Raw genomic sequence first — 12,492 nt, 5'->3', positions numbered from 1 at the left:
GAAATTACACACTCGTGTGCAAACACAGGAGACCACAGCGAGCAGGCTCACAACACCATGCACCCCTCTCCGTACTCGCAGAGACAACACGACAAGGTTTAATGTCTACTGGCAATTTATTCTCCGATTAATTGAAGCTAATCTACCCGTGTCAGTGTGGGCCAGCAGGGCAGGTCTAACCTATCTCCCGGCGGTCTAGGACTCAATTTGCCTGGTCTCTCCCTACTCACTTTCCCTAAGGGCTTTTCCCCTTTGTCTCCTCTGTACTTACGATCCGATCTCGAGGTGTAGGAAGTCGCGGAAAGGCGAGGCTGCACGTGGCTTTGGCTGGGAACTGGACCTGGCTGCTCTGCCACCCGTCTCACGGACGTTCGAGTAGCAGGGGACGATGACTCCTCGGTCCCTCACTCCAGAAGACCCCGAACAAAAGAAGCCCTGTTCCTGATCTCCATCCTTTTTATCCCCCTACATCAAAGCTAACGCGCCGTTAACCCACTGGCCTCTCGTCCAATCCGGAGCCTCGGATTTCCTGCTCTTGGCCAATCGGATTAGTCCCCTCTCCGACGCCCGCGCCCCATTGTTTACCCAAGTGCACGGCCGAGAGGTCCTTGGCTACCGCCCCAACACACGTTGTGCAAGGGCGAGGTCCCTGCACACGTTGTGTGGAGACGAGGGCCCCCCTTGTCTTCCTGTCGCTCGTTACTCTGTCCCACCCCCCTACCCACCTGCTGACGCGTGTCGAGTGTGGATGCTTTCTATCCGCGGTGGCTCCGCAGCCCCCGTCGTGACCATGCAATTTCAACTCAGGTCACGGCGCCGCAGTGCATGTTAGCCTCGGGGGAGGTCGCCCAATTTCCTGGTCGCAGGAAACCGTGAAGTTTCGTCCCGTGGGAGGGCTTCTGGGTGAAGACCTGCCGGCCAGGTGAGGGGGGTATGCGTGTGTTCAGGTGGGGGGTGGTGATGGACGAGCAGCGTCGGCCCCGTCGCTCGGAGGTGGCGGCGTCGCGGCCACTGGGTCAGCAGAACGGCTTTGCTGCTGCGGCATCACAGTGGCGGGCCCGGCCTCGGCGGAGTGGCTTCGCTGCCGTGGCACCACAGGATCAGCTCCCCTGAGTCCCCCACTCCTAACCCCCGACGACCCCTGTTACCTCCCCGGTCCCCCTTTAAATACCCCCCCTGGGGCATAACGTCACCATCCCCCAGGGTCCACCTGACGTCACGTTCTACGACGCCACTCTCCGAGGGCGAGCGTGACGTGACGTCACCTACTACTCCCCTACATCACCCCCCCCCCCCCGTGAAAAAAAACAGCCGACCCAGCTGCAGTCATCATGAGAGCGGGGACACACGCGCGCCCACTAGAACCCCACAACATTAGGGCAGCACGGCACACGACAAAGTCAGAACAGGGCACCACCCGGACCATGGAAAGAGGCCATGAGGGTTGGGAACGGAAAAGCCGGCCCGCCCCCAGCCGTCAGTGGATATGCCGGCCCCTAGAACGTGTGTGAGCCGCCGGCCCATCCGCTGGTGCAGGCGCCCTTGGCGGCGCCGTCGGTGGGGGCACCGGCGATGCATCCGCGGGCAGGCCGCTACTCCGTGCGGCCTTGGCCGTCGGAACAGGCAGATCGCCCGCCGGACCCAGGTCCGTAGCAGGCACCCCCCCCCCCATACGGCCCGACACCGCCGGCTTCACCTGCGGGGGCTCTTCGGGCGCACACACGGGCAGGGCAACGCCCTCGTCCTCAGAACCCACCCGGCCCGGCTTGTCGTACGCATCAATCGGTGGCCGCTCCAAAAGTGGGGATGAACCCGGGAGGCCCGGCGGTACAACCCACTTGAGCCTAGATGGGTGAACGATCCACCGGTGGCGACCCAACCTAATACGCACACACTGTAGCCGACGAACCTCCACCACCTCGACGGGACCCTGCCAAGGGTGATGCAACTTTGGGGACGTGCCAACAGGCACTTGGGGGCAGTGCAGCCATGCCAACTGGCCCCTTTCCCACGGAAGGCCAGCAGCCTGGTGTTTGGGCAGGCGCTCGGTAGCTGCCTGCCGGCTGGCCGAATTCCCCATCGCCGCTTGCCGCGCCTCGCGCAGCCGATCGAGCGCGACCCTCATGGGTGCAGGGACAGGCGAGCCCTTCCTGGAAAGCCCCAGGTCCAACTGGACATGCATCGGGGGCTCGGGATCCCTCCTGTACATGAGATAAAATGAGGAGAACCCCGTCGAGGCATGAAGAGCCAATCTGTACGCGGCCAGCACCCCCGGGATGAACAGGTCCCAGTCCGATTGGGACGCGCTCACGTGATGGCACAGCATAGAAGTGAGCGTACGGTCCAGTCGCTCTACCATCCCGTCGGACTGGGAGTGGTAGGGCGAGGTGCGGACCTTCTTCGTCCCAAGGAGGTCACAGACAAGGAGGTCACAGACCTCCTTGAGCAAACAAGAAGAAAAATTCCGCCCTTGATCAGTCAAGAGCTGTTCTGGCACCCCCTTATCAAGAACATACCCCTGAACGAATGCCTCCGTGATGGACGAGGCCGATTGGTCCACCAGAGGCCACGCCATAGGCCAACGCATGAGGTACTCCACCCCCACCAAGAGGTACCTGTGACCCCGTTGGGATGCAGGGAATGGCCCCAAAATGTCGAGTGCCACAAGCTCATTCACACGAGAAACCCGGATGGACTGCAGCGGGGCCCGATCTTGACCCACTGGGGTCTTCCTCCACGCGCAGTCGTGGCAACCTTTCAAAATAAGGGCCACATCATCCTCCACACCCGGCCAATAGTAGCCCCGTTTACGGGTTAACAAGGTCTTATGATAGCCGAGGTGCATAAGTTTCTCGTGAATGGCCCTGGTCAACTTACCTCGCAAGCCAATGGGCATAACCATACAATAGCGTTACAACTGGGCATCCCAACGCATGAGGAGGCCATCATGTACGGCGATCACCGGGGCAGCCGACGGAGCGGAGCTCCGGGCCTTCGAATCCACCCGGCATCGCAGCCTCAGCAGAGAGGAATCCTCCATCTGCAACTTAGACCATACATCCCGGGGGAGCCCCAGACCGAAATCCAGAGGCAATGCTACACCTGGAGGGGGCGCTGCTTCGGCCGATGCGACCAACTGGGCCGTGGTGCCCACTGGGGCCTTACAGCGGCTGGAACCCAGGGCACAAGCGCACCCGCCGTCCGGGGGCAGCCTGGAAAGGCCATCCGCATTCCCATGCCGAGTCCCCTTCCTATGAATGACATCGAAGGGGTACTCCTGGAGCACCTCGAGCCAGTGGGACATCTGGCCCGAGGGTTGGTCAATCCGCAGGGAATACTGGAGGGCCGCATGGTCGGTCCGGACGGTGAACCGGCGACCATACAAATACGGCCGGTAGAGCTGGACAATAAAAGACAATAGCTAGCAGCTCCCTCCTGGTCACGCAATACCGCTGCTCAGTGGGAGACAGTACCCAGCTGCCGTAGGCCACCACCCTTTCAACCCCATCGATCACCTGGGCGAGAACAGCCCCAATGCCCGTGTCACTGGCATCGGTGTCGAGGAGGAACGGCCTAGAGAAATCTGGGTACCCCAAAGGCGGTGCATCCGCCAAGGCCCTCCGAAGCGCCCCGAAAGCAGCCTCCTCCCCCGTCCCCCAGTGAAATTTCTGACCCTTGGCGGAGAAAGCGTGCAGTGGTTTCACAATAGTCGTAAAATCGCGGACGAACCGGCGATAATACGATGCGAAGCCAACAAAACTACGCACCTCAGCCACAGATGTGGGAGTCGGCCACGTCCGAACACAAGCAGTCTTTTCTGGGTCCGTGGCCACACCTGACGCCAGTTGTTGCGGCGCAGTCCACGACTCCGAGGCAGGTTGCGGTTCGGGGCTCACGCCACATTTATTAAGAGCTTATGCCAAAGTGTGTTAGGGGCTTACGCCAACCCACCCCCCTAGCCGATAACTCCCCAGGGGACAGGGTACCAGGATCCCTACAACCCCAGCTAACTCTCCAGGTGACAGGGTACCAGGATCCCTACAACCCCAGCTAACTCTCCAGGTGACAGGGTACCAGGATCCCTACAACCCCAGCTAACTCTCCAGGTGACAGGGTACCAGGATCCCTACAACCCCAGCTAACTCCCCAGGGGACAGGGTACCAGGATCCCTACAACCCCGGCTAACACCCCAGGGGACAGGGTACCAGGATCCCTACAACCCCAACCTCGGCCCGTCGGCGGAGTGGCCTCCCCTAGACTCGGGTGAGGATCAGCTCCCCTGAGTCCCCCACTCCTACCACCGACGACCCCTGTTACCTCCCCGGTCCCCCTTTAAATACCCCCCCTGGGGCATGACGTCACCGTCCCCCAGGGTCTGCCTGCCGTCATGTTCTGCGACGCCACTCTCCGAGGGCGAGCATGACGTGACGTCACCCACTACTCCCCTACAAATGTATCAAGATGAGCATCAAGGATATGGACTTTGAGGGACATCCAACAGCCCATTGTGCCGTAGTTCTTCTGCGACAAAGCTGTTCCAAGCCGCATTCTCCTTACTAGTGAGCTTCTTGAGGAATTCATTGCACTCCAGGATCTTCTTTTTCTGTGGTTTGACGAAGACACCGGCTTTGATCTTTGCCTCAGACAGCTTAGGGTAGAAGTCTTGAAGGTACTTGAAGGCTCCTGACTCCTTATCTACAGCTCTGACAAATTGTTTCATAAGGCCCAATTTGATGTGGGATGGTGGCATGAGCACCTTCCGGGGGTCCACCAGTGGCTCCCACTTGACGTTGTTCCTCCCCACAGAGAACTCGGTCCGCTGTGGCCAGTCCCGCCTGTGGTAGAGCGCCTTGGTGTCCCTGCTGTCCCAGCAGGGAAACTTGGTAAAACCACTTTGGAGACCCATCAGGAATGCCACCATTTTGAAGACTCCGATGACTTCCCAGCCGTACTCATCATACTTCAAGGCGTCCAGCAAGGTCTTGATGCTGTTGTAATCCTCTTTGAGGTGCAACGAGTGAGCCAGGGGAAGAGACTTTGCTTGTTACCATTATGGAGCTTTGAGGCTCCTGGATGAGCTGTCAATGAAGAGGCGTCACTCATTCTTGTTACAGGCGATTCCGATTGCCTCGAACAGACTGATCACATTGTGGCAGAAGCAGAGCCCATCTTGACGGGTAAAGAAGCTGCAAAAAGATTGGTGACGCTTCCTCTGATCTGCGACTTGCACAAATTTTATCCAACAAGTTCCACTGCTTGAGCCTAGACGTCAAAAGCTCGCCATTAGACTTGGTGAGACCAAGATCTCAGATCAAGTCGTTGAGGTCTTTTTGGGTGGAGTAGTATGGGTTTCTCTCTTCACCTCCACCTCTGAAATTGTCATCTGGATCCACAACGTCTTCCTCGCTCGCTGACCTGCTGCTCTCTTCTAAAGACGGCTGCTCTCTCTCCAAAGGAGTGGGTACGGGGAGCTCACGGCAGTGTGGCACCAGAGTGATGGATGAAGGAAGGTCTGGATACGTGATAGCAGGTGCATTCTTGCCAGTCCGACGTTTGGAAGGATCCACCATGCAGAAGGAGCCCAGCACACGAACCACCGGCACGCGCCTCGCACACCCTTCTGAACAGACTGTTGGTAGAAGGTGCACACACAGCCCAACAAATACACTTCATATATGACACGCATGAATACGAATGTAAATTCACGTTCTGTTGTCCAAATATTGAATTCAGATACCAACGTACAAATTAATTAGAATATTTATTTATACCAATCACTCACAAAACCACCTACCCACCCTCTCAAGTTTTCACACACACTCATTCACCAAGCCGTGCCGGCCTTCACAGGTGCTGGCTAACAGCACCTGCCCCAACAGTCTGTTAAGGCTGTCGGGGGCAGGTGCTGCGGGATATTTATCTTTGCGTGAGTGTGTAAATGTGGGAAGCGGTAGTGTCGTGATGAACACACTTCGCCACGAAGTCAACCAACCAGTTGGATTCCCGCTCACGACAAGGCAAAGACCAGTGACGATTGTCTGAATCGGTTATGGCCTCGCCTAGGTCGATCACTGTTACATTATTTTATAGCTTTATTTTGGTGATTTTGAAACCGTTTTGGTTTAGCCATGTTTGTTTGTTGTAGTACAGAGTTAGCCTGATAACTTTAATCTAAATTGTGTTATGGTTGGTTATTGTTTGACTTGCATCCCACTGGGATTTTTGCACACAGCGTTGAAATACGGTGTTTTTTTCTGGAAGACTTTTCTGTTTTTTCCTGGATTTTTCTGTTGCGTGTAGTCACTTTAAGATGGTTCTCGTTCATGTTTTTATTTGTTGCGGTTGCACCCGAGTCAAGAGCCGCATGGCTCACAGTATTATATACCTAATAATTGAAACTGAAAACTGCTTGAGTGGTCAGTGGGTTCCCGCCACATTCTTGGGATAGCGAACTTCATGGCTCTCTTTTCCCATTGTACCATCCTACAAAAATACATTGATTTCACCCATGACTAATGTGTAAGAGATTATTGCAACATTTTTCATATATGATATAATAACATTGAAAATTGTAAAACATTTGAAATTTTTTAACAAATTTTGTAACATAAAATTCCGAGAAACGATTGTCCATTTTTCCTTCCAGAGTTTTTTTTGCATTTGCTCGCAGGTGAAATGAGGTGCCCAGGGTTTGTCTTGATCCCCGACAGGCATGCCGAAATATGCCTTGTAGGCCTCACACATCTTAGCAGATGCTTCCACAGAGTACTTTGACGCTCTTGTCTTGATAAATTAGCTGCAGACATAGAAAACGGCATCTTGCTGATGCTTACAGCCTCTTGATTACATCTCAGAAAAATGCAGATATGTATCCACTTAGGCAGCTGGAACTAAACTGAACTGGTGGGCTTAAGGCATCGGTATTGATACTGCTATTTATATTACTGGAAAGTTCTAGAATGTTCTAGACGTTACTCCAAGTTTACTCAGCACTGAATCTATCTGGAATGTTCTGTAAAATAGGTAAATTTCTAAATACCACTGTCCTGGTCACAAAAGCAAAGTTTGTTGGAAATAATAGCCATTTTCTGTACTTTTGAGGCATAAGAAATTAGGAAATAACACTACCCAGGAACAAAAAGCAATTGTTACACAGTCTTATCACATCATGTTTGTTTGCATGCTCACCACAAGTACGTGTGGTTAATGCAGACTTGATTCCTTGCAAAAGGTATCGATTTGGTGTTGGAACATCTTAACACCTGCTGTTTTATTGCCAGAGAGGGTAAAGTCTATTCTTATTTTTAATATATAATATACACACAATGCTTCATCTCTCTGTTCTTTAGGAACATTACAACGTTGATTTTCATTGCAAAACTTGTTGTTTTGCAAAAAGCCCTCCAACCTAATGTCTTCTTCCTATTGTTGAGTGTGTGTTGATACATCGTATCGTCCTTCAATAACACGCCTAGGCAAACACACCCTCATGTGTTCCCCGGCCGTGCTCTGCGAACTCATATCGATTGTTCAGTGGATTAATTTGAACTCGAATTGTTTTGCTGAAGCCCACTTACTTTTCTTCAAATAAAAATCAAATGCGATGTCTTTAGTTCACAACTCTGCAGCGATCTCTTTCAAGCTGTTCCCACCGCATCCGCGACTGGAAGACCATAAACACTGCCCTTGTTAGCCTCCGCTGGTCCGTCCATCAAAGCAATTGGTCCACGTGAATTGGGCGCATAATGCTGCTTGATGCCCTTGAACCTCGTGGACAATTATGCCCGTTTTCTTTTTGTTAAAATGTGCATTACGCAGATGTGCAGTGCTTACACCCGGTCCCCCTGAATGTATAATGCACAAACTCTGGTGGCACTTTGCTCTTATTTAGTAAATTGGAAAACATGTAAGGAAGGACAAGATCCAAGGGCTCGCATAATGCGCATGCATAACAATGTGTAACATTTTTTTGTGTTCCTGGGTAGTAATTGTTATTTCCTAACACCTGTTTTATTGCCAAAAAGGGTAAGAGCTATACTTATTGTTAATACTTTAATACTGGAAAAAGGTCCCAGGACATTGTGTACATGTACCTGCGGTAGCATTTATCTTGGACGTTGACAAAGAGAATGGAAGGAAAGGTGAAACACGTGCAGGGAAGTGTGCCCGTGTGCATGCTTGCAATAACACCGAGAAAAAGACAAATACAAGGCTGAGATAATATATTCGAGTAAAAGACACCGTATTGATTTTTAAGAAAAAATATGCGGGCTTTGGGGGTTGAACGCCACTATAATGAATTATGGCGGGCGGTCGAGATTAATAGTGGAATAGCAGCTAATTGCGGGAGACTATACCCACCGTGGAGATGGAGTGATGAATTGTGGCAGCATAAGCTCATGAGAAATTGCGGGAGCTTGGGGGGGGGGGGGGGGGTGGCATTCAGCCATTGGTGGATTGCTCATGGCTGCTTATGGCAATGACATTAAGAACACCGTGTGACACGCAGGCTCAGTTCACAAACTTATGGCTTAAAATTGGCCTGAATAATTTGGCCTTGGTCAATTGGCCCTGCTGCTTCAAGCCCCGCAAGCCAGTCATCCTCCCGGCCCTTTGCCTAGTATGAGGTCTACTTGGCCACTTTCCCACCGGCCCGAGTTTCTGCTTGGCTGCTGGCCCCTGTCTACTACTTTCCCTGGCCTCCGTTCAGCCCCCATAAATCTGGTTCTTGGACATGCCGGCTAGCTCAGGTCTCTCTGCTGCCTTTGTCTCGACCATAACAATGATTCCAAGGAGCGCAAACCATCACCTCGCAAACTTCGGTCTCCCCGCAGCGACTTTTCGCTGGCCATCGAACAAGACGGTGGTCACCGCATCGTGCGTGTTTCAGATGCGCTTCTGCGGCCGTCTGGAACGCTCTTCCTTCCGATATTAGGAAGCCACTGGGGCTATGCACTTTGAAATCATCATCTAGATTGAAAACTCATTTCTTGCGAACTGCTTTTTGTGTTTAGCTTGTTGTCCTCCCCCCGCACCTCCGATTGGCGCGGTTGGCTACGTATGGTGTGGAAGAAGTTCAACATACTGTACATACAAACAACCGTTCCATCAGCACAACCTTCACTGTCCACATGTTTGTTAACACAAAAAAAAACAGATCCCCCCCCCCCATGTAGGCTTTAACAGTGTGTTGGGTAAGTGTTGTTAGCGAGCACCTTATGAAGGCTGGCAGGGCACAAGAGTGGGTGGAGTGGTCAGCACCACCACTGACCGCCTTTGTCTTCCCAGTGCTAATGTGTACACACCGCACCAGGTACTCATTTGAGGCTGAGTCATCTTTGGGCAGGCTCAGGACTGGTTCAGATATCTTTCACCGATGTTGGCCCCGAGCGGGAATCAAACTCAGGCAACTGGTAGGGCAGTGCATAAAGCCACTATGCCGCTGCTCCCCACAAACACACACACACACCGTTCAAGCTTCTTTTTCCAAAATGTCCTCATCTTTATACAAGACAGTGAAAAAGAGCTTGGTAGCTCTTCGGGATTACTCCTCCTGCAGTCTTAAATCAAGATGACGTATTGGTCACTGCAATTATAAAGCGCAGCCAATCACCTGAGGTTGATTCCCGGCCACGTATAAAACGAGAGGCGAGTGATATCCGAACCGGTCTGGGTGCCCTCTTCACCCACTTGCAGTGACCAGCTTGGTGAAGTATGGTTGACAATCCCATCATTAACACAATGGGGGGGGGGGCATCATCCAGCAGTGGACGGACAATGATGATGTTGTGATTATGATTATGTAAATTTGACACGTAGGCTTTCGCGACCAATGATATTCATAATGAAAGTGATTTTATTTGGGTTAGATCGCGTGAGTATACATGTGTCGTTCACCCGCCACCACCCTGCACAGTCAACCAGTAAGGTTTGTCGCGTAAACAAAACATGGCAATTAGTTACTACTTCAGCCCACCGGTGTGTTGGAGAGTTAAACCCACAACAATTACAATTTGAGTACGACGTTTTGCTGGTAATTACATCCAGCATCATCACAATTCTGGCAAAATCGCCCATTGATGCTGTACGTAATCACCAGCGAAACGTCACGCTACTCAAATGGTTAATGTTAATTTACTCACCGGTGTGCTAAAGTAGTAACTAATTGGCACGTTTTGTTTCCGTGACAAACCTCACTAATTGGTTGTGTCGGGTCGTGGCGGGTTAGCGACACATTTACACTAACGCGACCTAACCTAAAAAAAAACATTAATTATGAATTCTGTAAACTGTCTACGAATCGAAGCTAAAAATATATATTTTTTCATTTAATTAGCTCTAACTGCACTCTCATCTCGTATTAAATAATGGCATTTTGGTGCCTTAACAGCGGCAAGAGATGTCAAAGGGAACCACATCCAGCGATTTAATAGACACCCGCCTTGCATGTGCATTTAAAGTCCATAACGGTGCGTGGCAGTGCCTCCGAAAAGCTCTCATTGGATGTATGTTTGTTTTTATTAATCGCTGCATAAAACACCCACTTTAGAGACGCGTGCGTTAATCTGCAAAAAATCGATTCGTTAATTGACACGTTTCACTTGCACAGTCTGCCAAATGGCCAGCATCAGTGGCAAGATAAGAAAGAGAGCAGGTGCTACGATAACGCTTGAACATGATCTCCCTGTGGTTGGATCCCAACCAAACCTAACAAAGGCCAAGAATATCGGTTTATCTGATGTCTCGGTATCCCTGCCGGGCGGATCGCTTGTCATTTACAAGGCTAAATGTGCCGCATCTTACACGCTGCTGTACTGTATGTATACAGTGAGGGAAAAAAGTATTTGATCCCCTGCTGATTTTGTACGTTTGCCCACTGACAAAGAAATGATCAGTCTATAATTTTAATGGTAGGTATATTTGAACAGTAAGAGACAGAATAACAACAAAAAAAATCCAGAAAAACGCATGTCAAAAATGTTATAAATTGATTTGCATTTTAATGAGGGAAATAAGTATTTGACCCCCTCTCAATCAGAAAGATTTCTGGCTCCCAGGTGTCTTTTATACAGCTAACGAGCTGAGATTAGGAGCACTCTCTTAAAGGGAGTGCTCCTAATCTCAGCTTGTATATAAAAGACACCTGTCCACAGAAGCAATCAATCAATCAGATTCCAAACTCTTCACCATGGCCAAGACCAAAGAGCTCTCCAAGGATGTCAGGGACAAGATTGTAGACCTACACAAGGCTGGAATGGGCTACAAGACCATTGCCAAGCAGCTTGGTGAGAAGTGACAACAGTTGGTGCGATTATTCGCAAATGGAAGAAACACAAAAGAACTGTCAATCTCCCTCGGCCTGAGGCTCCATGCAAGATCTCACCTCGTAGAGTTGCAATGATCATGAGAACGGCGAGGAATCAGCCCAGAACTACACGGGAGAATCTTGTCAATGATCTCAAGGCAGCTGGGACCATAGTCACCAAGAAAACAATTGGTAACACACTACGCCGTGAAGGACTGAAATCTTGCAGCGCCCGCAAGGTCCCCCTGCTCAAGAAAGCACATATACATGCCCGTCTGAAGTTTGCCAATGAACATCTGAATGATTCAGAGGACAACTGGGTAAAAGTGTTGTGGTCAGATGAAACCAAAATGGAGCTCTTTGGCATCAACTCAACTCGCCGTGTTTAGAGGAGGAGGAGAAATGCTGCCTATGACCCCAAGAACACCATCCCCACCGTCAAACATGGAGGTGGAAACATTATGCTTTGGGGGTGTTTTTCTGCTAAGGGGACAGCACAACTTCACCGCATCAAAGGGACGATCGACGGGGCCATGTACCGTCAAATCTTCGGTGAGAACCTCCTTCCCTCAGCCAGGGCATTGAAAATGGATCGTGGATGGGTATTCCAGCATCACAATGACCCAAAACACACGGCCAAGGCAACAAAGGAGTGGCTCAAGAAGAAGCACATTAAGGTCCTGGAGTGGCCTAACCAGTCTCCAGACCTTGATCCCATAGAAAATCTCTGGAGGGAGCTGAAGGTTCGAGTTGCCAAACGTCAGCCTCGAAACCTTAATGTCTTGGAGAAGATCTGCAAAGAGGAGTAGGACAAAATCCCTCTTGAGATGCGTGCAAACCTGGTGGCCAACTACAAGAAACGTCTGACCTCTGTGATTGCCAACAAGGGTTTTGCCACCAAGTACTAAGTAATGTTTTGCAGAGGGGTCAAATACTTATTTCCCTCATTAAAATGCAAATCAATTTATAACATTTTTGACATGCGTTTTTCTGGATTTTGTTGTTATTCTGTCTCTCACTGTTCAAATAAACCTACCATTAAAATTACAGACTGATCATTTCTTTGTCAGTGGGCAAACGTACAAAATCAGTAGGGGATCAAATGCTTTTTTTTCCCTCACTGTATGGTTATTGAAATACATTGAGGGATGCTGCCGTCGTGTTAATTGTGGCTACGCTGGACCTT

This window comes from Petromyzon marinus, chromosome 26 (genome assembly GCF_048934315.1).
Source record: "Petromyzon marinus isolate PM22_M1 ecotype Great Lakes invasive population chromosome 26, UKy_Petmar_22M1.pri1.0, whole genome shotgun sequence".
Taxonomy (NCBI): Eukaryota; Metazoa; Chordata; class Hyperoartia; order Petromyzontiformes; family Petromyzontidae; genus Petromyzon; species Petromyzon marinus.
This window is presented reverse-complemented; position numbering follows the sequence as displayed.